This window comes from Eublepharis macularius, chromosome 2 (assembly GCF_028583425.1).
Source record: "Eublepharis macularius isolate TG4126 chromosome 2, MPM_Emac_v1.0, whole genome shotgun sequence".
NCBI lineage: Eukaryota > Metazoa > Chordata > Lepidosauria > Squamata > Eublepharidae > Eublepharis > Eublepharis macularius.
In genome coordinates this window covers 200,150,868-200,177,724 of record NC_072791.1, presented here as the reverse complement: position 1 = coordinate 200,177,724, position 26,857 = coordinate 200,150,868, and the positions used below count along the sequence as shown (strand labels likewise).

Sequence of the window (26,857 nt, the reverse complement as noted above, 5' to 3'; positions counted from 1 at the left end):
AACACAAAACAATGTATGAATATTAAAATCATAAGCCAGTCCACTGTGGGAACAATGCTACAGAGCGTAGGGCTAAATTTAATGAGGTTACATTATTGGAAGGTAGATTTCAGGTAACATTAGGGAAAGTTTCTTAATAACAACATTTGATTTATATACAACCCTTCAGGACAACTTACCGCCTACTCAGAGCAGTTTACAAAGTATGTTACTATTATCCCCACAACAAAACACCCTGTGAGGTGGGTGGGGCTGAGAGAGCTCTGGAAGAGCTGTGACTGACCCAAGGTCATCCAGCTGTCTTCAAGTGGAGGAGTGGGGAATCAAACCCGGTTCTCCAGATTAGAGTCCTGCCACTCTTAACCACTACACCAAACTGGCTGTCTTGACAGTGAAAGCAAGTTGACAATGAAAACTAGGGGTTTTCCACAAGGAGACGGGCTTGTGTGATTTCATTGTTGCTGATGCAACTTTGCTGTGATCTTTCCAAAAACTTTGCAGCAAAGCAGGTTTGGGAGAGATCTGAGAAAGGCCAAGGAAGCCCCAGAAGGTGCATGAATGCGCTGGTATGCTGCAGGGAAGTAGAGAAAAAAGGCCACTTCCCAACAGCATCGAACTCCATGCAAATGACCCTTGTGAAAAGAGCACTAGAGTGGGTTTGCTCGTTATCACCTGCAGTTTTCAAACAGATGCAGGACAGGCAGTCACTTCTATGGAATGGTCTAGTCTGGATTTCCTACATGGAACAACAACTCAATGCTTCTCATAGGCTCTGCACTGTGCATCCTGTTTTCCCATTCCCTTCTCCGTACACATGCATAGACACAACATTAGGGGGTTCACTTTTTAAAAAAATATATGTGTACATCTCTCTCTTCTGGATCCAGAACTACCCCTCTACTCTGCACACAGTACAGTATACAGCTGTATAATGTATAAGCTGTATACAGCTTATACCAGCTGTACCGCAATGCAGCTGGTATAAAAGCAAGGGGAGAGCTGAATGGGATTGTGGGAAGGCATGCATAGACATTACACGCACCCTAGTGGTCTTGGCACTACCTGTACATAAATTGTCTACTGCACACACTCAAGAATCCTCGCAGACTGGCCTGGATTGCACTTACACATGGTTGAGTTTTAAGTAATATACACAATATCCAAACAAAGGAAGTTTTGATTTAGATCTCAAATGTGGCAGAATGGAGGAAAAAAACAGAAATATTGATGTTTTGTTTCCAATACAAATGAAGTATTCTCAGAAATCTGACTGTTGCATCACTTGAATTTTACATAGCAATCCTAAGCAAAGTTGCTCCCGTCTAAGCCCACTGAGCCCGTCTAAGCAGAGACTGGAGTAACTCTTCTTAGGATTGCACTGATAGTATGAGTCACAATGCACAAATTCCAGCAGGGCAGCTGTGTTAGTATACTGCAGCAGGAATAAACAGGGGTCTTGCAGCATCTTAAAGACTAAGCATTTAAATTATGCAACTAGATTTCTCTCTGGCATTTCTATCCCAATCTTCTTGTAAAGAGCTCAGGTTAGTATACATGGCTCATCCCTTTCTCATTTCATCCTGACAACAACTTTTGGATGAAAGAGATTGACTGGCCCAAGTATACCCATTACACTTCATAGCAGAGTGGAAATGTGAATCAGTCAGTTTTAGCCCCCGCAAGCTGTAACCACTATACAACACTATACTACTCTGAAACCCCACTGAAACCGAACTGAGACAAGATTAACAACTTCCAAGTTCTGGACAAGGCTTTTAAAAAATACATAGTTTTGATGCCTTAATTCATTTTAGTTGTCCAAGTTTTGGCTTAAGAAAGATAACTGAAGTCATTTTACTCTGTATTATTCATTGTTCTGTGATTCTACTGGCAACTAGAAGTGTACCATTCCACAAAACTGATCCGTTGTGGACAAATTCTGTCATAAACCTGGCAGTAAATGGGTTACAGTTATAGAGCATATGATCTCAGGGCATTACACACAAATCCCAAATATACTATTAAAGTTCAGAATCTATCTTATGTCTTTTACAAAAAAATTTCTTCTCCTTCTCAACAAACTTTGGGGATATTATTATCATACTATGATTCAAATTTGGTAGGCTGCCAAGAGCTCAATAATATTGTTCCAGGGGTACAATCAGTTTGGTGGGGGGGGGTTGGTGTAGTGGTTAAGACTGGAGAACTGGGTTTGATTCTGCACTCCTCCACTGGAAGCCAGCTGGATGACCTTGGGGCAGTCACATCTCTCAGAGCTCTCTCAGCCCCACCCACCTCACAGGGTATTTGTCATGAGGATAATAATAACACACTTTGTAAACCGCTCTGAGTGGGCATTAAGTTGTCCTGAACGGCTGTATATAAATTGAGTGTTGTTATTGTTAATAATAATCTGGTTTATGAATTGCCAACTGGCCACCCTCCTTTTCTTGTCATCCAGCACCATTGCCAAGAAAGGATGAACAGTTGGGACTGATCTCTCCCAGTGACTGCTGAAATCCAGAGAGAGCCCACTAGGCTAGAATCACTGCTATGATCTAGGAGGTCCAAGGACCATGGAAGCTTGTCAGGTGCCCTTGGGCCAGTCACACATACTCAGCCAAATTACCTCACAAGGTTGCTGTGAGGATAGAATAGAGGAGAACAATGCAAGCTGCTTTCGGTCCCCCATTGGGGAGGAAAGCAGGGTATAAACGAACTAAATAATACAAATAAATACAAACGAAGCGTATGCTGAATCAGACCATTGGTCTATCAAGCTCAGTCTTGTCTACTCTGACTGGCAGTGCCTCTCTAGGGGCCTTTCACATCACCTATTAACTTGAAACACCAGAGATTGGACATCGGACCTTCTGCATGCAAATGAGCCACAGGCCGTCCTCCTTGCTGATGCTGACCTTCAAGCAACAACTTCCCAGGGAAGGGCAATACTCACTGAGCTCTCTGCAGCCCATCTGCAACAGTAAGACCTTCTAAGAGCTGGGTGACAGCTCTGGCCAGCTCCCCCCCCCATCCCCCAACGGAGTCCTTTGCCAGTGCTGCAAAGATTAAAAATACCTTGAGATAACTTTTAACGGTAATTCTCTAATGTTATTTTTAAAATCTATCTGATATATTTTTATTTACTGTTCCTTCCAGGAGGCAACGTACATGGGCCCTTCCTTCCCCATTTTTTTCCTTACAGCAACCCTATAAGGTAGGTTAGGTTGAGAGTGAGTGACTGACTCAACGTCAGTAAGTGAGCTTCATGTCTCCCAGATCCTAGTTTAACATTCTAACTAGCACATTACACTGGTTCTACATGAGCTTTTTATAGCACTGGAGGGCATGCAAGGTGCCACTATTGCCAGAAAGGCAGGCTCTAAGTGCTCCTATCAGTCTACCCGGGTGTACGGACTTAAAGAGTATTTACAAATCAATGTTCCAGCTCTCCTAGAGGCATTTTATGCAATGTCCCATCTACACCTAGACCTTCATATGCCAAACAAACTCAGCAGACCTTACTTTCAAGTACATTTTCATAGAACTGAGATATGAAAATTGTAATATTACTTTTTTGCCCGTTCGTTGCCATGTGTGGAAAAAGAAACTAGTCACAGAAAGAAAGAAAGAAAGAAAGAAAGAAAGAAAGAAAGAAAGAAAGAAAGAAAGAAAGAAAGAAAGAAAGAAAGAAAGAAAGAAAGTTAGTTTCCCAGACCATGAACTTCAGAAAGCATCCTTTTCCAAAAGCAATGCCAATACTAAAGTTTTCCTTGTTTGTTTGGGCCTTTATTTAGAAGTTTTTGCATTCTGACTGTTGACCTGAAGTCTTCTCCCTTGGGGAGAAAAAAAAATCATGCCCCATAAATGGACAGTAGTACAGCAATTCTAAGGATTTTTTGGCATCCTGAAGGGTGGGGGAAAGACAGAAACAGAGAAGAAGATAACTTTAATCAGCCGGACACTCTTGGCATGGGTGAGGTTGCCTCAACTATACCCAATTCTGCAACAGGCAGAATCTTTCCAGGCTCAATAGCACGTGAACTTTTCTAAAAAGTTCGGAAAGTGAAAGGAGGCCAAAAGTGCACGGGCTCCAGTCAACAGGAGGAGGCTTCTAAGGACAGGAAATGGTTATTTCAACTCGCTGACAAACTTACATAAACCCGAGGGGTGGGGGGAGACCGTGAGGGAAAGTCCGCTGCCTTCTTCTCAGGCGGCCACGCGAGCCCTCTTTTTGTCCCCGCCGCCGGGTTACGAGTCTCCCGCCCCAAAAGCTCGCCGAAGAGCCGTAACCCTTCGCAGCCCGGCGGGTCGCGCGGCGAGTGCCAAGCGCGCGCGGCCTCGCCCCGGCCCCCCGCCCCTGAGCCCCCGAAGGAGAAGCGCCAAGGCGCGCTCCGCACCACGCCAGCCCCCCACCCCCCGCGCGCTTGAAACGAGGCGCCTTTCGGGCAACGGGGCACGCGTTCAGTCCCCTCGGCCGAAGGAACCCAGCGCGCCCCGCCCGGCCATTGCGCCCCGCCTGCGCGCTCTTCCCTTACCTTGCCCTCGGACGCGCGGGTGGCTGCGCCCTCGGCGAGAAGCAAGCCGCTAGTCCCTGGCAGCTCGGTGGGCTGCGGAGCCTCTCCTCGCTCGGCGGGCGCGCGCGGTCTCTCCCACGCTTCCGGTGAATGTCAAAGGAGTCAAGCAGTCCACCCTCTCGTGCCTTCGGAGCTGGCAAGGAACAAACAGCACCACCCTGCGCACGGCCGAGCCAGAAGCCGAGGGACGGCCAGCGGCCCGCCTACCTGACTGGCTCCCAGGCGGCTGCGGGGGGTCCCCTTAGTGGCGAAGGCCTTCACTTGTTGTGGGAGCGGGGAGACGTTAACCTCTTCCCCGTGGAAGCGTACAAAGTGCGCGCCAAGGGACAAACGATTCCGATCCGAGGCCAACTTCATTATTCCCTCAGAGTCCCTGCCAAGCTATGAGGGAAGAAAGCCCAGCAGCGTCAAATAACCCAGAGTAATCCTGAAAGCCAACAGAAACTAAAACTCTCCCGCCAGAAGAGGCCTCTTTGGCCAAGTGATTAAAAAAACAACACTTTTTTCACACTAATAAGCAGATACATAAATTGCAATCCTGTGTTTTTATTTCTGCCTCACTTTGAAATCTCGAGCACATGAAACTGCCTTACAGTGAATGAGACCCGCCTTGATCCATCCAAGCCAGTGTTGTCTGTTCAGACTGGAAGCGGCTCTCCAGGGTCTGTCACATCACCTCCTATCCTTTCGCTGGGATCTTCTGCCTGCCAAGGAGATGCTCTATTGTTTGGCTAATATGCAAATCATAGCTGAAGACGCACTGGAGTGAGAATTAAACATTACACCCAAGAAACAATGTTTGTTCTTTTACTTCCTGGTCTGTGAAAAAATAACTGTCCAAAGCTATCCCTTTGACTGTCTCAGAATTTTGGGCTGTGAGTTTACTTACCCAGTGTTGAAAATGGAAGGCACATTGAACTCTGGTGTTGGAGACCAAGTCCTATGAGGAAAGGTTGAAGGAGTTTGGTACGTTTAGCATGGAGAGGAGATGACTGAGAGGTGATATGATAACCATCTTCAAGTACTTGTTGTTTTCCACTGCCCCAGAAGATCGGACCAGAACCATCAGGTTGAAATGAAATCAAAAGAGTTTTCGGCTAAACATTAGGAAGAACTTCCTGACAGAGCGGTCTCTCAGTGGAACAGGCTTCCTCGGGTGGTGGTGGGCTCTCCTTCTTTGGAGGTTTTTAAGCAGAGGCAGATGGCCATCTGACAGCAATGCTTATCTTGTGAACCTAGGCAGATCATGAGAGGGAGGGCAGGGAGGGTTACATCAGTTCTTAGTTCTTGTGGCCCTTTCTTACATGCCCAGCGTAAGGCCAATCACCACTTTGGGGTCAGGTAGCAATTTTTCCCAGGCCGGTTTGGCTAGGGATCCCAACAGGGTCACTGAGTGTTTGGGGAGGGGGGAGTTGTGAATTTCCTGCATTGTGCAGGGGGTTAGACTAGATGATCCTAGAGGTCCCTTCCAACCCTATGATTCTATGGGATATGCTCATCGGACATGGAAATTAGGCTTGACACAAAATACATTAATTTTGAGGTTCAATTCACAGGGTCATGCTGTTCATTGCACATACCATAATCCTATTGACACTTACCTCTGAGTAAGATGCATGGTATGCCGTTGGTCTTACTTCTGGGGTAGGAATGGATGGCAGCTATTTTACTTATTTCAAAACTGATTAGGCATCTTTACAAAAAAACCTTCGCTGATCAGTGTGGATTAAAGTAAAACATTTAATGAAAACTAAACTTAAACTGCAATCTTGCACCCAGGTGGCTTAAACACTATTTATTATGGTAGGATTTAATAAAGACAATCCATGTTCAGGATTTCATCCAAAAGTAACACAATAAAGCAACAGGCTAATTTTTAAAAAAAATCAGATACAAAAAAGTAGGGTACCAGTTCATGAGAAGAACAGTATTTTTGAGGCAGAAAGGAACTTTAAAAAGAAGGAACTAACAGAGACTATAATAATAGTTACAGGTATTGTGGAACTAAACACATATCCGCTAACTCTTCTATTTAACCAGGAACAGTCCCTACGTTTTATTATCGGACAAGCCTTTCAAAGATCTCTTTGGCATAGGGTTGCCGGCTCCAGATTTGGAAATTCCTAAATATTCGGGAGATGAAGCCTGGGGATGGGGTTTGGGGAGCGAAGGGACCTCAGTTAGGTTTAATGCCATGTAGTCCACCCTCCAAAGCATCAATTTTCTCCAGGGAAACCGATTGCTATAGTCTGGAGAACAGCTGTCATTCCAGGAGATCTCTGGGCCCAACCAGGAAGCTGGCAAGCCTACTTTGGCTCCTATTTTTGCTTTGGGGGATAGTGTGTTAAAAATTTGTTAATGTGAATTGGCATTCTACATACAGGATCCCGTTCCTTCTCTATCAGTTCTAGAAGGTAGGGATATGCCCAGCATCCTAATGCTCGTATCTATGTAAATGCATTGCCCCTGAACGGTAAGATACCATGCTGTATACATGCTGCTAGACTTTTGTTGTGGCAAGAAATTTGCAAGGCAATCTTAAGCAGAATGACACCTTCCTAAGTATATTGAAGTCAATGGTCTTAGAAGGGTGTCACGTTGCTCAGGACTGCACGGTAACTAAGGAAATCCCTCTGGAATGACGCCATATCCTGGTAACCATTTCACGCAATACGATCACTGTGGCATATTTTGAATGGAGGTGTATTATCAGACGACCAGTGTTTTTCCCTGGTATCTTTGAATAGAAAAATAAACATATCTTGGCTTTTAAATCAACAGAAGGCAGGATATACTTGATTAAATGAATATGGTGCATAACAGGCGGACTTCTTATGTAGACTTACAACGATGTGTACTTGGAATGGGGGCTTCAACAACAATAGAGATGTTACAGCTGCATCCCTAGTTTCGTCTGAGATATGTAGAGGGTACAATTTGTGCCATATTGGGCAGAAAGGTTTCGACTAAAACACTATGATAAGCAAAATTAGACTGATACTGATTTATATCATAAATGATATATAAGCCATCCAATCTACTATATTCTTGTAATGGAAAATAGGGGGGGGGGGGGTTCCAACATTTTGGGTTTTTTTCTTGGTGGTATTCATGAACAGGGCATAACTATTATGAAAAGTTCGCAATGCAAATACTTACATCGATTAAAATAAGGCATAAATATTTTTCCTCCAATTATTTACAAGCAAATAAATCTTAATTGTATCCAAGAACCATATTTTCAACAGATAGTTGAAGGTTAATCTGATAAGGTTAACTTAAATTCCGGCTTTCGTTTGTACAATGATTCATTCGACTTGGTACAATGATTTCAATTACTTTTGGCAGTGGTCCTTTCCTGGCTTGGACTCAGACTTTAAAACCGAACTTCTCCCTGGCCTTTGTTTATTTCCATTGGCCCTGTTCTGGGATAATCAGTAGATGAAATACAGACTCATCCTTTTTGAACCATTAAATGTGAATGTTTGCTTTCATACCCTTGGCCAAGATCCAATTCGCACATGCATTCAGAAACATGGAGGCACTGGGCAACCTGTTTTTGTGAAAGGCTTTCCATGAAGTTCTTGTGGTTTTCACTCTGCCAATGTAGATTATGAAAAAAGAAATGGGAGTCAATAGGATTTAAGCAGCTGAAATGTTTGTTAGGATTGCAACCGTAATTTAGTTTTTCTAGCCGTTGTACGAGAAGCTACATAGAACTGTTCCCATGCAGCTGTCAGCCTATAACATTATCTCATCTCTGCATCAAGGAGTTCAAGATGGCGTCCATGGTTCATCACTTCTCATTGTATCCTCACATCAACTCCGTGAGTAAGATAGTCTGCAATACAAAGGAAGAGACTAGCCCAATGACCAGAAATATGAATCTGGGCACTTCCAGTTCTAGTCAGAAACTCCAACCACACTGGCTGGATATATTTGAAGTGGCCTCCATATTGCTGCTCGCACAAATAATCTGCCTTCATGCTTTCTTTGGAAAATAGTGTAAAATTTGTTAGCCTGGTAGAGAGAGACATTGCCCTATAGTCTCCTATAGATTCCCCTGTAATACTTATTACTTAACATGAGTAGAAGCTCCTTGTTGGCTACTTTTAAAGCTGCTCTTAACCATGCACAACGCAACGTCCTTAATTCTTTGACATCCTAATACAATGCCTTAATTCTTTTCATGCCAGTAAGATGCATTCTTAGCTCTTCTGTTCCCTCAGTCACCTTTGTCCATTGACTTTCACTACCTTTATAACTTAAAACTCTCTTGCAGTACATTTACATTGTGGTTTTTACTTTTTCCCTACAACTCTTCCCAAAAGCATATTTCTTTTGAAATGTCATTTTTGAAGGAAACACATTTCTTCCCTTTGCTGTTTCTTCTCCTTGATTTCAATCTGACTTTATGTTGTACAAAGGGCCTCCTTCTGCCTTGTGAAATGATCTATGCTTGAGAACAAATTAATGCCTCATTAGAAAGGGCAACAGACAGCATAGCACTCCTGCTACATTTTTCAGCAGCTATGAACAATTAGTCCAACCACATTCCAGAGCATTTGTGATTCCTTGTAGAACTTGATCCTTGATCCTATTTTATGCATTATAACAAACCCCAGTTAGCAGTCCTAAACAGGTCTACTCAGAATCCAACTAAGGTCTATTCAGAAGGACTTGCTTCTAGGAAAAAGTTCTGTTAGTCTACCAGTTGTATATAATAAACCACTGTTTGTTCATAAATGTGGGATTTCTGTTTTTAAAGTTTGCTCCAAGCTGTTGATATCATTCTGAGGGTGAGATTATAGAATAACACAGTCAACTGAATGGTGTTACTAATGGTTGGTCTCAAAGTTTAATTTTAGCAGGGATAATAGAATCATTTACACCTCTGCAGACCTGCCAATAATGTAACAAAATAATTGCTGGCCACAGGTTTCATCTACACTTAAATTGTGTACTGATATTGGCTTGTAATCCTACTAGATCTGCGTGCAGAGCAGAGCTTGGGGAGGGGACTTTCCCTTCCTCCCCCATCCTCCTCCTACAGCCCACTGAGCCTCCTGAAATTTTATTCCTGGGTGTAAAGGGAACAGCATGGGGTGCAAAGAAGAGCTATGTAGTGGGAAGAAGAAACATTGAAAATTGTCCCCTCTCTGGCAACAAAACTGCTCTTCCATTCTTGGAAATGGACCCTGGGAAGCTTTGGGGACACAAGAATCAGATCACAGCTGTTGTCAACAATTCAGATGTTACATTATTACTAAAGCAAATAGGTGGCACCTTGAAGACGAACTCAATGACTGAAGCATAAGTCAATAGTTTTTAAGGTGTTTCAAGACTCCTTTCTGTTCACTGCAACAGGCTGAACGTGGCTACCCCACTGGAGTACTATTACTGGAAGCACAAATTAGGTTCACATCTGCAATACAGAAGTGTGTCTGAAGGGTGCAAGAATACCATTATGGGAATGTTCTAGGTAATTTGTTTTTATAAGTTTCAAAACATTTAGCAAAATCTGCTAGGGAATTGTGTTGTGTGAGTGGAATGAGTAGAGCAATTCAGGAAATTATTGTATTCCCATCAGGGCTTTTTTTCTGGGAAAAGAGGTGGTGGAACTCAGTGGTGGAACTCAGGACCACACAATGACGTCACTTTGAGTCAGCTGGAACAAGGGAGGAGTTTTTAAAAGTTTAAATCGCCCTTGGAGAAAAGGGTCACATGGCCGGTGGCCCCGCCCCCTGATCTCCAGACAGAGGGGAGTTTAGATTGCCCTCTGCACTGCTCAGCACAGAGGGCAATCTAAACTCCCCTCTGTCTGGAGATCAGGGGGCAGGGCCACCGGCCATGTGACCATTTTCAAGAGGTGCTGGAACTCCATTCCACCACGTTCCCGCTGAAAAAAAGCCCCGATTCTCATTCATTTCAATGGACTGCTCTCACAAAGTGTTCCAGTAGATAGGACTCATGATGATTAACTTGAAATGTACTTCAGAAATCTAATTCAACCAAGATTTTGCAAATGATAATTTCCAGGGGAGTGCCTACACATTAAATACACCACAAGCAAGTTGGAAACAAACATTGTTGAACATTATGAAACATAGAAACTTATGTAATAGCTGACAGAGTCATACGGACAAAGCAGCACTCATCATCAAAACTCATAAAGGTGTGAAGAGTATCATAATGAATCAATAAAATATAAAATTATGCATGTGAATTATTTAAAATAATTGCACATACTAAAGAATTCTTCTTATATTTCTGATCACCCTGCACTGTCTTCATTTGTATTATGCAATTCAGGCTAAAAAATTACTAAAGGCAATTGTGCCAAGATCACATTTAATGACAGAAGTAACGCACACTTCCTATTTTGTTGCATAGGAAATTCTATCACTTGTCCTAGAACACTGTGAGAATATGCATTTTCAGAATTCTCTGCTTTTGGATTTAACATATATGAGAGCCCAGGTAAATGGAGAATTAGAAGTCAGACAGGAACTGAGCCATTTTCTAAATATTTGTGTTACCAGAACCAAAACCAAACCATATTCACTTTATTACAATGAAACGAATGACAAGATACCTATATAACTTCATATTGTAAAAGAGAACAACAGGGCCAAGGTTGAGAAAAAATACATTGGCAAATTTGGAAAACAACATTACACAATTAGGCAGATTATTTATATTCCACCTTTCCTTCATCGTGGATTTGAATAGGATCGTTTAAATAGGATCAAAACAAAATTTCTCATAGGAGCACTGGTCAGACCCAAACTTGCTTAGCTTCAGCAAGACGGATCTTCCAAACGGCCTTCCATCGTCTAACTCTCACATATTTTTTTACCCTCTCAAAGCTGCTCCAGTGGCTAAAGATGGTTCTTCCTCTCTCCGTTTTTTATTCCCACAGCAACCCTTTGAAGTTGGTTAGACTGAAAGAGTGACTAGTCCAAGGTCATCCCATGGCTGAGTAGTGATTTAAGTCTTAGTCTTAATCCAACTTCAACCGCTTATTTATTTATCACATTTACAGGCAATCTTCTCCCAAAACCAACCTCGAGGCAACTCACACATTAACTTCAAAACATCCAATATCTTATAACAGCTAAAATTAGTGCATTAAAACTAATAATAACTTTAAAACCTGTATCAAAAATATTGGGTTGTATCAAGCCAGCTTCACTCTGGCTACAGCCCCCGCATCTCTTTTATCTGTGCAGTTCCCATGACCCCCAGGTAGGGTTGCCAGGTCCCCTCACCCTCCGGGCGGGAGACAGGAACCCTGACACTCACTTTGCTGATGTTTCCCCAGGTTACGCAATTACTTCACTTCTGGGAAGTGACATCATCATGCAGGGCCTCATGCCGCCCCTGGGAGCACTCCCACGCTCCACAGCAGGCTGATTTTGGCCTGTTTAGCCTGCTGTGAAGCACAGGAGCTCTCCAGGGCCCTCCCAGCCGAGCTCCTGCGCTCTGCAGTGGGCTGAACCAGGCCTACTTGGGGCTGAAATTGGCCTGCTGCAGAGCATGAGAGCGCTGCCAGGATGGCATGAAGGGCCTTGGAGTGATCCTGTCCTCATCCTTGATGCCGACAGTGGTTAGGTTATGAAGGTCATTTCCTGATGACTGCAAATCTGCTCTTCATGCTGGGAGAAAGAGATACCTCCCTCAGAGAAGATCATTAATATGTCCCTCTTTATTTTTATTTTATTTATAGTCTGCTCTCCCCGCAAGTAGGAGTTTCCAAATGAGAAGACTGGCACTATTTATCTGTTGCCTTTTCCTCTAGTCCTTCCTCAATACGGCTTGCTTGTCTGCATTTGCCCCTATCTTGCAGACAAAGCTCCACAGAACAAAAGTACTTGCACAAACACAAGAGCCAGTTTGGTGTAGTGGTTAAGAGTGCGGGACTCTAATCTGGAGAGCCGGGTTTGATTCCCCACTCCTCCGCTTGAAGCTGGCTGGGTGATCTTGGGCTAGTCATGGCTCTCTGGAGCTCTCTCAGCCCTACCTGCCTCACAGGGTGTTTTGTTGTGGGGATAATAATGACATACTTTATAAACCGCTCTGAGTGGGCATTAAGTTGTCATGAAGGGCGGTATATAAATTGAATGTTGTTTTTGTTGTTGTTATTTGTGCTTATATAGAATTTGAATCTTTCCAAAGCCACTGGTGCAATGACTGGTAGAAAAGTGAAACACTTTGCACAGAAATATCAACAAGGAAAATACCAGTATGGTGGTTGTGGTTATGACACCAGACAAGGATCTTGGGAAACCCAGCTTTGAATCCCTACTCTGCCACGGAAGCTCACTGGGTAACCTTGGGCCATCACTCTCTCACAGAGCCAAGCTACAAGAGAGGAATTACACGAGGATGAGCACGTGAAGGGAGTCGCAATGTTAGGTGGGAGGCTGAGTTTTATAAGAGATCAGAAGGCTTTGTTAATTTCCCCTCTCTACAGAAGCAGGGAGATCCCTGCTCAGAGGGTTTGTTAATTTCCTCTTTGCCTCTGGAAGGTTCTGTCAGTTTCACTTCCCCTTTTAAGAGGAAAAGAAGAAATAAACAAATCTTCTGAGCAGCAATCTCCCTGGCTCTGTAAAGAGGAGAAATTGACAAAGCCTTCCAATCTCTTTTAAAATTCAGCTTCCCTGCTAACAATGTGACTCCATTCACCTGCTCCTCCTTGTGTAATTCATCTCTTGTAGCTTAGCTCTCAGACTTACCTACCTCAAAGGATTGTTGCTGTGAGGCTCAAATGAAGGAGAGGCAAATAATATTGTAAGCCTTTTTTGGCCTCCCACTAGGGAGAAAAGCAGAGTATAAATATCTAAGTACATAAATAAATAAACCCGTTCAAAATCAGTCTTCTTGTAGGTCTGCTTCCCGAACATACGCTCAGTCTCAGTGGTTGCTTTCGTTGCCCCAGGCTTGCTTGTCTTCCCAATTCCTAGGAAACCAAACCAGACAGGGAAGCAACGGAGTACCTGTCAGATCAAAAGGTTTCCAATGGCTCTGATCTCAGAGATAATTTTATTCAGATTCATTTCTGATATTAAACATGGGCATTGCATGAGCTTAATCTCAATCAGCACACTTCCCACTGCACGTTTCTATAAAATACTGGGTATATTGTTTATTACAGACTTATTTTGGTTATAAACAAATCCTCTGTGAAAGACTACTTATTTAACATCTGATGTTCGTTTGAAGACACAACTGTGTAGAACTGCAAAGTAAAAATTAATCCAAATAGTATCAACTTCTTCCTCCAACTCGTAATTGAATCATTTTGTAGTATAGGGTGTAACTCACAAAACTTGAAACACCACTTCACGTGCCTTCCCTGTAGCCAGGAACTGTGACTCCTTTGGTTTTCTCTCCCGGTGCTTCTCAAACATTTTGAACTTAGAAAACGCCTTTCTAAATTTACTCTGCCTCTCCATCATCCACAGGTAGGCAAAGATCCTTGCATATACCCTGCAGTTGCGTAAGTATTAATCCTGGCATTACGGAATAAATAGAGCAAGATAACATCTGATATCCTCCTAAGACCATATGCAGACAAATATTAATAGAACAGATTTGCTCCTTTATCTCCAGATCATGTAGAGCTGATACTTTGATGAGGGTTCCCACTGCAGATCAGTGCCAGAGGATGTGTAGCACACCCAGGTTATGGTTGGCAGGAGAGAAACACTCCAACTGCTTCAAGATCCTGTCCATCTCCAGAACTCCACTCCTTCCTTCCAGGCATCCCAGACACACTCCATAATTCTGTGTGAAGCAAAGCGAGGACAGTAATAATTCCCTGTAAAAAGTAGAGGGAAGGGAAACTAACTGAGGGTTTTTGGAAAACCCGATTCACAGACATTGCCAATGTGGACTAGCCCCCACAACAGGATGGAGTGTTTAGAAGGGTAATTATATATGCTCAGGTTGAAGGAAATCTCTGCAGCATAAAGGTAATGTAACCCTTCCCTAGGCCTTACACCAACATAAAGCCACCTAGGAAATTTAGGAATTGATATAACTGTTTGTCTGGGCCCAGGCCAAAAATCTTAGTTCCCAAACTGCTGACCCTGCCCAGCTTTGCCCTGTACTCGGCTTCGAAAGGGAGGGAAAGTATAGAATGTAGCTTGTTCTCCTCCTGTCGGCTCCCCAACTGTGCTGCCATGACTACTCTTCAGCCGCTCTCCCTGCCATATAATGAGGGAACCACATTTTGCACAGGACTCCTGGAGCTCCAAGCCTCTCACAAGAGTTTTCCCCCTCATGAGGAATTGGATTCTTCCCCTGATGTGGCCTAGACGTGTGATCCTGCCTGTCCCAGAAGCCACCACTCAGCTGAGGAGACAGCACGGCTTCAAAAGTCTCCTTCACAGCAGCGGCTGCTCGCCTGCAACAGGTGTCAGATGTGGGGTGGATGAGACCCCATCCCCACATCTGGGTGGGGTGAGACCCCCATCCTTTCTTCATCACACTTTACTCCTTCCTCCAACCCTTAAATACCAGATTCTACATACTTGACAAGTGGAAAATTCCAGAACCATGGGAATACTTGTGCAATGTTCAAGCCCTGCTCTCCTGTTTCAATAGCATAACATTGCTGATGCTTAACAATGACTGTTTATTTATTGATACTCTTGCAATATCTTAGTGATTCAAATGGCGTGAGGGCCTTGTATATCTTTTAGTATTCACATTACTGTGAATAAAATATGCTAAATTACCATTGCCTAAGATGTGATGAGTAATATGGGTTTTTTTGTTCTCTCCATCTTTTTTTTTGTCTGAGGCAATTGTGAATTACTCAAATCACTTCTTAAAGGATTTAAATAGAACACTGTTTGAGTCGCCGGTTATTGCCTCAGTGTCAGAGCACACCAATGGCGCAATCCTAAGCAAAGTTATACCTTTCAAATCCCATTGATTTAGAAGAGTGTAACTCTGTTTAGGCTTGCACCCACAGAGCAGCCTGTGGAAAGCTTATTAGTACGGATCAGATTACTTTAGCGAGGCACATGCCTGAGGAGTGGCCATGTTAGTCTGTTGCTGCAAAAACAACAGAGTCTTATAGCAACCAACAGATAAAATACAGCATGACCATTTGGGGACAGAGCTTGTTTTGCCGGAAGCACAAAAAGTCATCCTCAGGACACGCAAGGGTATGTACGCCCATACGCATGGACACAGAGGGGGAAAACGGGTCTCAAAAGCCATTAAATATGAGATGCTGAATCAGTAACATTTCTATATGAAGCTTTTATCAGAGTTATGCAATTAGAAATTAACAAGGTCCTCTCTAAGCGATGCCTATTTCTGAATACTGGACATGTTCCGAATCCAAATAAATGGTTTTCTTACAGTCAGGAGTGGTCAGAAACTTTCTGACCGGACAGTTCACCTGGCACCTTGCTTTCTGGTTTCACTTTCTCAGGCATCAGGAGGTGTGAATAGAGACAATAATTGAGAATTAGCAAATGCACCATCCAACTGGTACAGGGACACCATTCAAATGGAAGAGTTACCTGATGGCTCGGGCTGCTGTTTCTGTTCTCAGTGTTCACACTTCCCACCAATTGGGCAGGGGAAGTTATGGCCGGAAATGCTGTTTCCATAGAAACCCACAGGTTTCCTCTGTGCCCTCCCCAGTCTGTTTCCCTCTAGCGCCACCTATCAGTCAGTGGAGGGACCATCCTTAATGGTTGCTCTGGATCCACAGCTGTGTAGGACACCCATTAGTGTAGGTCAGGGGCTTGAATGAAGGCAAGGGCTGGTGCAAACCAGTTGAGGTGGGCTCTTGAGGCCATCAGGCGAGGAGGGCATCACCAGCATCTTGCCACTCCATTGGGAAGGTGGTTAAACAGTATGCATGCCAAGATCCAACAAATGATGGTGAACTTTGCTCAGCCAGGGTGAAGCCTGAGGAAACTCTGGCGGAGGTCTACCGTGGCCCTCCTGAGATGCAAATAGGTTGCTCAAAACCAAATGGCCTGCCAGGGGGGGTTCAATGAATGCCTTCAATTGCTGCTTTCAGGAAGACTGGTAAAACTGGTTTGATTCAGTGGGCATTTTGTGAAGATGAAACTGTTTTTTAACTTTGGCTGTTTCCTCATATCCTTAAAATAGTGGCACAGTTCCAGAACACTGGGGGCTTCTTCGTGCAATTTAAAAAAAAAAACAGATGTAGGGCATCTTTTCGGTGCATGTCGCGTGAAGAAGTCGCTAACATTCCAGGATTGTGCCGCTATTTTAAGGACATGAGGAAATGGCCTTTGTGCATTGGTTTTTAACTCTGTCTATTGGTTTTCAACAGTGTGTTTTAACTGTATATTGGTTGCTACTTTGTTGCTAGATGCTTCTGATGTTTGTGCCTCTGCTGCTTTTGCTGCCCTGTTAGGATCCAACTAAACATGCAGGTTTTTTAAGAGACCCGACTCGGATTCCCTGCAGCCACACAGCAGCTGTTGGGAATGGCTGTTAAAAAATAAGAGAGAGCCCAAATGGCCTCAGAATGCCACCTCAGGGGAAGGAAAAGCTCCTACCTTCCCCCTCAAGACATTTCTCCGTGCCAAAATAGTACCGGGAGGAGGGTATTTCCCTGTTTTTACTGCTCCATGTACACAGAATACTCCATGTGCAGCAGCAAAAACAGAGACCCCCCCCTTGCTATTTTGGAAAATGGTTTGAGGGGGAAGAGAGGAGCCCTCCCTCCCTCCATGGTGATGTTCTGAGGCTGTTTGAGCTCTCCTTTACTTTTTAACAGCCCTCTCTTACAGCTGCTGTGCAGTTGCGAGGAACCCAAGTTGGGTCAGGGGAACTCGGACCCAACTCTTTAAAGACCTGTAGGTTCAGTTTGCTCCTCAGTTGCCTTGAATCTGCGGTATTCAGGCAAGGTGTGAATGTTTTAAATATATAAATAAAAGGTTTATCAAGTCATATGCTTGCTGGGCCCCTCTGAAGGTTTCCTGACGATAGCTAATGCAGCATTACGCTGCGGCTTCCACATTTTTATCTGATTAACTGGATGACTGGAGTTCTTGAGGCCAGTGGAAATGACAATCAAATTAATTTCCTACCAAGCATAGCTTTCATTCCAGTGTGATAGAATGTTTCAAATGTTTTCAAAACAACATGTAAACTGCTTCCAAATCCAACTTTCTTTTAACAACCACTCACTCAAATTATAGAAGGCATGTTCAGTGGCTATTTCCAACCAAAAAAAATTGGACCCCTCCCCCCAAGCTATTATTAACATCAATTACAATTTTGCTAGCTTTGCTATCCTGATTTAGCACCTGTAGTGGTAGATAAAACACTGGCCCTGAGTTAGTCCTAAACAAATGAAATTAGCAAAGCATATATCTTAGTATCACATGGCAATAAATAAAGATTTTTAAAAAGCATATACACAAAAAGATGGTTTCCCCCCCTTTATTAACAACACCAGAAAAGATGCTTGAATCCTCCCACAATCTATACATAAAAATAACTAGTTCCCAGCATTCTTTCCCTTTGTTATGCTCTGAACCAATGAAGAAGTTGGAGCAATGTTTTATTGCTTTTTCTGTAGCTTCTTCAGGGCATATATGGCACTGCCTGCAAGAGATCACGGATTTGCAGAGGACAAGGCAATTTCCAACAAAAATAACTTATATATTGTTATATCAACAAACAGATACTCGTCTTCTAAAATTCTGTAGTTTAAGTTTGTAATAAATCCAGTTTCTATTTCCTTGCATAGTTGTACACAGTGGGTGAAAAGATTAGGAATTGTTTTAGCAACTATGAGAATGTTTTGGAAGATTATGGTATTGGGAGGGCAATAGCAGGCAAATGAATAGCTGTTATTTTCTACAACATGTTCACATATTATTGGTAATAATCATGATAAAGGGGCATGTCTGCATGGCTTTTACTTTTTCTTGTGCATAAAAGTTATGCTTTGCATGTACCAAAAATATATACAACATCTTGTTTTGATAGATAACTCTTCTTATCTATTGTTGAATGAAGTCTAATGAATGAAAAGGTACTGCATTTGATATCTTCCTCCCCTACCCCTCCTTACTTATAGACAATGCTGAAATTAAACCATTTTATCTGTTAATATTTCTGCTTAAATCACAGTTTGCAGTTGATGGCTTTACTCATCTGTAAACTGGCAGTTACTCCTACACTGTAAAGATTTCCAAACATAATCTTAGTCTTATACATAGCCCTCATGCTAGTTCTTGTATTAAGCTTTGCGGTCCAATAGAGTTAAATAGCTGCTCTAATTTCAGAGCCGCTTGTCGGTGTGATAATATGTTTTTAAACACCCTTTGTGCTTGCTTTCGAATCCACGCTGAGCGTCTTATTGTTTTATCCGTCTGAGTCGCCTCATCTAATATATGAGTGCATCTGCACAGAAAATCTTTCATGGGATTTGCTGCAGTTGTTATTGGGCCTAGTCTGCGTTCGGAGCCAACACTACCATTAGGAACTGTGAGGCTGTCCACCTCACATTGCCTTGTCTGAAGCCGGCTTTGGAAAAAATCTAAAATGTCAGTTATTTAGGTTGTGATCTTTATACTTCCTGGAGGGGAGCTGCTTTGATTTTCTGGCACCAGAATGTCTGGCGCTTCCTCAGCCTGTGCAGTTTATGGATTATCTCCTTGCACAGAGCACCTCTGTGTCCCTAGGAGTTGGTGGTTGTGGTTTTTGTTGTTGTACCACACTTTGAAAACCACTGTTTTAAAAGAAGGGTTATACGTTTGTAAAAACAAACTGAAATGCTAGTCAGCCGTACTGTATTGAGATGTGGGTTGGTGTAGTGGTTAGAGTGTAGGACTAGGACTAGGGAGACCAAGATTAAAATCTTCACTTAGCTATGAATCTTTGGGTAATTTTGTGGCCAGTTACTGTCTCTCAACTTACATCACTAGGTTACTGAGGATGAAATACAGAGCTCTGCATGCTGCCCTGAGAAATATCCTTCTAGATGAGGGGGTAGTTCTCTGCATCTGCTCCCTCCCTCACCTGCCCTTCAGGACAACTTAATGCCCACTCAGAGCAGTTTACTAAGTATGTTATTATTATCCCCACAACAATCACCCTGTGAGGTGGATGAAGCTGCTGGCCTGGACAGAACAGAGCAGCCTGATCGATTCTGGGCTCAATTTGCCACCTTTGTATTGGTGCTCTGGGACAGTGGCTCATCAAAAACGTATCCAATTGCTTAAACAGCCAATCCATCGTGTTGGAGATGAGCTTCCATGAAGGATAAGTATGGTATCCAGGCAGCCCGTTGAGCCACCTTTTTTTGAAAGCAATAATTGATCAAGGTGTGGTTTCATTGAAAATAGGCAGATTTTCAACAAGATTTGAAGACCTTAGAAATATTAGATAAATATGAAACACATCTGTGAACCATAGCTGCGTCTTCTGCATTTTCTTTTTATACCTTATAATAACTATCTAACAACATTCTCAGGGGAAATAATGTTGAAAGAGCAACCATTTTTGAAAGCCCAAAGGAATATTTGCTTTTGGTATGCATACATAATACTACGTAAATCTGGTTTATGTATTTTCAGATGCATGTAGTTTCTTTGATTGCGATAAGAACACATGAAGACCCTTTATAATGAGTCTATCAGGATCAGTATTGTCAGCTTAGACTGGGAAAGGCTCTCCATGGTCTCTAGTGGAGGACTTTCAATTGCTTACTACCTGAGCCTTTTTACTGGAGATTGAACTTGGGCCTGCTGCATACCACTGAGCCACGGCCTTTCCCTGAAAGAACAGAACCTCAATAAAACAAACCACCTTGAACAATAAATAGCTGAAAACTTTAAAAATGTGACTTAAAAGCAGAAATAGCCAAAAAGTATCTAGCCAAGTACCGAGAACAACCATCTGAGAAGCCTGCTAGAATGGCCAAATTTTTGCCAGCTGCCTCAAAACCAGCAAATATTAAGCCAGCCATGATTCAGAGGGCAGATAAATCCACGCTGTGGGATCTACTATGGAGAACATTGTTCACACCCTGAAGGGCATGAAGCAATGTCTTCCTGAGAGATCTTAGGGGGGCAGATACACAGATGGTGGGCCATGACTGCTGTATGGTTTTAAAGGCAATTACTAGCAACTATACAATAACAACTCTGTTAAAATTAGTCTAATATGCTTCCAACGGCCTACCAAGGTGGGAACCATAGCATTTTACATTAAGCAAAGTTCTTGAACCCCTCTTCAAGGCCGCCTCAAAAAGAGATCCCAGCATAGTCAATATAAGAGGTTACCAATACCTGGCAGTCTGAAACCAAATCATTACCTGAAATGAGCAGACTATTTTTACAATTGCAGATAATAGTAAGAACCTCCCCCCCCCCACATCATTCTTAGGGTCCCCTGTTCCCCCCAGGAGCAGTATTTTGTGGAGATAAGTGGAGGGGGGGGAGGCATGAAAGTTCCATTCTGCTGATGGACAATTTAGTCTGGATCCAACGCTTTGGAAGAAGCCCTTCCCATTTTGCAATTCTGTCATTTCTCCAGTCTCCTGTCTAGGGGTCATTTTGTAGAAAAAGAGCTGGAGGAACTCATTAGCATAACTTACTAGCATAACTCATTAGCATATGCCCTTGACAGCACTGGAAGTGTGTCATTAGCATAACTGATTTGCACATGCCACACCCCCTGACATCACCTATCCTAGCTGTTTTGGATCCAATCCTGGCCATTCAGGGCTGAAATTGGGCCCAAAATGACAAAAAGGGGCTGAAAATGGCTGAAAAGGGGCCCAAAACAGTGAGGATTGGGCCGCTGCTGAGTGGAAGAGTGATCCACCACCTGTCAGAGGCCCGATCCGGGCCGTTTCAGCCCCAATCCAGGCTGAAACCGGCCCCAAATGGCCAAGGGTTAGGTGGGCGGGGCCACCTGACATGTGACCTCTTTGGGGAACTGCCGGAACTGTGTTCCGGCATGTTCTCCCTCAAAATGAGCCTTGCTCCTGTCTATAGTAACCTTCATAGTGTGCCTGCCATGCCTCTGCTGTCCTGACTAAAATAGACAACAATTTTGTCAAGTATCGAATAGGGAGCATTTTATAGTATGTGTTCTTAGCACATTATGCGTTTTTCTTTAAGTCCCAGGTCTATCAGTTTGATCTGCTCAAATATGATCACCGTAGCTATATGACTCCATTCTGCTAGGACTTTTGATACTAAACTATGTGGGCTTTTGATTCTGAAAGTAGTTTGTGATTTCACATTTGTCTCCCAAGTCTTTAAGACTCAAATCTGTTCCCAATGGAAATAAATACAAGAGGAAAAATGGGTGGGATTCAACAGAAAAGCTCACAGGAGTTGGTGGAGCGAGTCTTTCCTCTCCTTCCTTTTCCCCAGGCTGCCAGATGTTTGTCCCAAAAATCTTCTCTGAAAGTCAAGAGAACCTGACAACAAAATGCACAAAGTACTGGCAGCTGCAGCGAAGGGAAGAATCATGTAGAATTGCCTTGCTCCGTTCATGACTTGCATCATTGGAGGATGGAAAGAGAGGCGATTTAACCTGATTTCCTCTCATCTCTGCAGCACCCTGTACTGTGTCTTATAGTTTTTTCTTTGAGAAGATTTTTGGGACACACAGCAGGCTTCCTGGGGAATGGGAACGCGGGAAAGGTCTGGGGTTTTTTTTTTTTTTGCAAGCTTGGATCCAACCTAAAAACACCCATTTTTTACAATGTTTATGATAAAGTTTTGTTTTGCTAATTAAAGAACTTTTTATTGTAATAGTTTCCCCTCCCCTGTCAGCAAGCTGACCTTTCCCAGATTTGAATCTCTATTGGATTTTGATCCATTTCAGCTCTTAAAAACAGGATACATGCAGACAGAATATTTACACTCCAAGGAGAGTCAGGGTGCTGCAGAAGTTTCCTATCTTTATTTTTTTTAAGGAAAACTTTTTAATCTATTATTTTCTTTGATTGCTAATATGTTGACCTTCTGTGACACATGCTGCTTCAGCCTGCTGAACTTTAATGCTGATCAGCGTAAAGAACACTATGGTTATTTGAAAAGGCAGGGTGTAATGCATTTCAGATTAACGGTGAAAGAAAAGCTATTCAAGGAGGCAGAGGTTCACTTGGCTATAGCACTCTCTATGCTGCCTTTCTTATTATCCGTAGGAAAAAAAATGAAATGAGAATAGAACATCTTTTAATTTCCTTCCACTATTACCTCTTGATTTGCATTCAGGTCTCCCAGAAGAAATACCTCTGAATTCAGAAGAAGGCTATTTAAGCTGCATGGTGTTTAAAAATTGCTGGAAGAGGTTAAGGTACCGTATATTATGCAGTTGACCTTACTAAGAAGCTACGTTAACAATTTAGACTTATAATTTTCTCCAGTTACATTTTGTTAAAATATTTCTTTCTTTCTTTTTTTCCATTTTATTTTTCATAGCAAAACTCATTATCCCTTCTGGGTACCCCTGCAGGTTAAACCCTTCGATTTTCTCCTAACTTGTTTTGTTAGATTTTTAAATGACATTAAAAATGATATGAAAAGTTATTTTACTCTCTGAGAATTGTCTGGTGCTTTTCCCTTTCAGTGGAGAGAATTAGTTTGTTTTGTCTTTTTTTTATCTCATTTCATTGCAAGTACCTAGGAAGAGACTGCATCCTGTGAGAGTCAATGAAGGATTTTATTATGATTAAAACAAAATTCCGGAACTGAATAAAATTTATCTTTGCCTTTCAGTTAATCATATCAGATACCACTAGAGTGAACAAAATTTGGCATAATACCAGATTAATTGATGTTTCTTCCCGAAACTGGAACTACTGCATGCCTCAATATTGTTAGAAAATTAAAAACAATTGATTCCGTAGTTGTTTGCTGATTTCGCACACGTTGGATAATGCACTTCCAATCCTCTTTAGAGGCCATTTGGAACTGAATTTTTCGTGTGTGAAACAAAAAATCCATTTCTAAATGATTGCTAAAGTGCATTAAAAGTGCATTATCCAACGTATGTGGAACCAGCTGTTGTTTCACAAGTGCAGGTAATACACAACTAAGAGGGAGAGCTATGGCCAAAATGCTCTAAGAGAGTTAGACAGTTACAGTGGTGTGTTTCTTTTTTCACAAGTGCAGGTAGCAGCATTATATAAGTCTGCTACAGATGACCTCCCAGAGTGTTAACTCACTGTGTGGGGATGGAGAACAGGCATGAGCAGACTGGCTCTGCCTCTTGCCTCCACATGAGCGCCTGGTCTTCTGCAGAGTGTGACTGTGTGGAAGGAGCGCACTCACACACACACATACACATACACACACACACACACACACACACACACCATGATCTGTAGTGTTCTGAAAGGAGAACTGTTGATCGTGCGGAGGGGGTGTACGCACAACTACTTCTTCTGCGCAGTCGCATTCTGCAGACAGCGGCTGTTTCCACACAATGCACTTTAGTTATCCTTTAGAAGTGGATTTTTTGTTCCACACATGGAAAATCAGCTATAAATGTTCGCTAAAGCGTATTGAAAGTGGATTATCCAACGTGTGTGGAAGCAGCCAGCCAATCATGTGGAGGCAGGGGGAGGGACCAGTGTGCTCATGTTGGCTCTCCCTCTCTACATGGTTTGCCAACATACTCATAGGGGAAATCTATCAAGGTCTATCAAGATGAATATTATCTACTCAGACTGGCAGCATCTCTCCAGGCTTCAAGCTAGGGACCTCCTGCATGGAAAGCAGATACTCTACCACTGAACCACAGACCCTGCACTGGTCAGTTTTAGGGGTGGGCACCAAGAAAATGTCTCTTTCAGTTTTGGTTCCAGAGGTTCCAGAATAATTCGTTCCATTCCTAGTTTGTACCCGGTGGGCTCGTGCTAGCACAAAACTGATTTGTTTGGATTTCCCCCCCATTTTCATGAGTTTCGGTCTGCTGCAAGCGTGATGGCCACACCTGTGCAAACACGCACTGTTCTTTTCAAGGGGTGAGGGTAGGGAAATGAGGCTCTGGTGCAGCTGTTTTGGGGGGGATTTAGCAAGTGTTCCTGTTTCAGCCATGAAAGAGTTAAACTGTTTGTGTTACTTAGTGAAATTTATTTACATGAAACTACTTAGGCCTCAAGTAAGGATTCCTGCCAGGGAAAGGGGAGTCTCTAAGCTTAATGACGTAGAATTAGGATTCTCTATCGGGCAACTTGTTTATGGGGGGGGCAATTAAGTGAAGATATATACTGAAGTTTTATTGCTCTTTGTCTCAGAGCCAAACTACAAGTGACGTCTTACACAGGTTGGACACTAGTCGGCTTCCCTCAAGTTTTGATGGGAAATGTAGGCATCCTGGTCTTGCAGCTGTAATGGAGAGCCAAGCTGGAAAACCAGGGCGCCTACATTTCCCATCAAAACTTGAGGGAAGCTGACAAGTGTCCAACCTGTGTAAGGTGTCAGTTTTAGTTTGGCTCTCAGTGTGTCCTCAGTATTTGGGCTCCATTACAAGAAGAGCATTTCAACTTTCCCATGATTTCCTCATGTTCCCCGCTTGAGATCCCTCCCCCTAATCCTTGCTCATGGACATAGGGCAAATTCTGCACTGTGGCTCAAAAGCAAAACAAAATAGGATGTATAGTGTGACCCAAATGGCTACCCAAGTTTATCTCCCAGTCTTTAGACGTGTCCCTCTGAGTGCAACCAAAGTGCACACCAACAGCACTAGGGTCAACGTATGCACAGGAATCTTTCTTTCTTCCTCTCTATACTGGGATCCTGTGGATGTGCTGTTCCTCATCATCTGGGGAAAACTAACTTAATAAGATATGGGAGAACCTTCCCATTTTACAACCTTATCTACTGGGGAATTAACATCACTTGGCCAACCACAAAGAAGTCACTGAACCAATTTATTTAATTTTGGTAAAAAGGATGTACTATGGTAAAATAAATATGCAAAGAAATAGTAATAAATGCAACAATTAATGCCCAAACTACAACAATTACTGAACAGCAACAAGAAAGGTTTCCAACTTCCCATAAGGAAGCCAGATATTAATGCCAGGCTTCAACTGTTAAGATCTAACATGAAGCTTTGTCAAAATTACGCATAAAAGTAAAGGAACAGGTACTAATGCAAATATCATAAAAGCTACAATGAAGAAAACATATGCAAACAGACGAAAGCTGACCGGCAAACATTTCACAAGGGATTTACATCCACCATGCACCAGTGATGCAAAGTTAAAACGAGGCTATGGGTTGTGGGTGTCCTGTGTGTTTAAGAGTGGATGCAAAAAGAAAATCATATGATACAGGATGCTCTCCCTTCAAGAGTGGATCTTCTAATACAGCAGTTTTCATTTGGAGTGAATAAGGCGACCTGACCTGTAAGGTAAAAACTATCCCTTCCTGAATGAACAATGTATCATGTAAATAGGGTCAATTAATATGGACATTTGGTACATGTTTCTGTGTCAATTGAGTGTCTGGCTAAGATTTGATGCTGAGATGTTTCCATATGCAGCAGGAAAATGGGGGAAACCTGACTGAGGGCCAAACTACAAGTGATGAATGACACAGGTTGGACACTTGTCAGCTTCCCTCAAGTTTTGATGGGAAATGTAGGCAGCTTGGCGGAATGTTGGACAAGTGACAGTTGAAAAGTCCATTGGACAGCAGTTGGAGAGCCAAGTTGCAAGACCAGGATGCCTACATTTCCCATCAAAACTTGAAGGAAGCTGACAAGCGTCCAACCTGTGTCATTCGTCACTTGTAGCTTGGCCCTGATTGATCATAAGAATTGCACGGAGACAGAAATCTGCATACCTGGGTTTGGAGTTTGAAGTCTCCCTTTCCCTAACACCTTCAGCACTAGGAATAGGGAGCTGAGGAGATCCAATATCCTGAGTGAACAAGAAAGTTTACATCCTGACAGCTTTGAAGAACAGGCAAAATCAGAGCAATACAGTATGCATGGATACAAATTGCAATGGACTGCGATGTTATGTTTGTGCTGATACCTTCCCATTCAGTGTATTTACAAGAGGAGAGGCTGTACATGCAAAGATCTTTATTTTTCCTTGTGACCTCAGCTAAGTTAATTCCATTTTTATATCAGTGCATTGGCAAAATTTAAGCATTTATTTAAAATATTTGAATGCCACCTTTCCACTCAAAACAGGGCCCCAAGGTGGCAAACACTAACAAACAATTTAAAACAACATATTGTCGAAGGCTTTCACAGCTGGAGAACGATGGTTGTTGTGGATTTTC

The 26,857-nt window shown here is 42.8% G+C and overlaps 1 protein-coding gene across 3 annotated transcripts in view; it reads right to left on the bottom strand.

Annotated features, from left to right (window-relative positions):
- Window positions 1–4,854, bottom strand: part of MAP3K20 (mitogen-activated protein kinase kinase kinase 20) — a 136,712-nt gene extending 131,858 nt beyond the window's left edge. The window contains exon 1 of one of the 3 annotated variants that reach the window (XM_054970460.1): window positions 4,539–4,854. The gene's annotated coding sequence lies outside the window, so the exon portion shown is untranslated. Of the gene's footprint in view, window positions 1–4,157; window positions 4,242–4,538 lie in introns of those variants that run through there. The other 2 variants (XM_054970463.1, XM_054970461.1) reach the window with 2 other exon arrangements.
- Window positions 4,855–26,857: the final 22,003 nt, after the last annotated feature.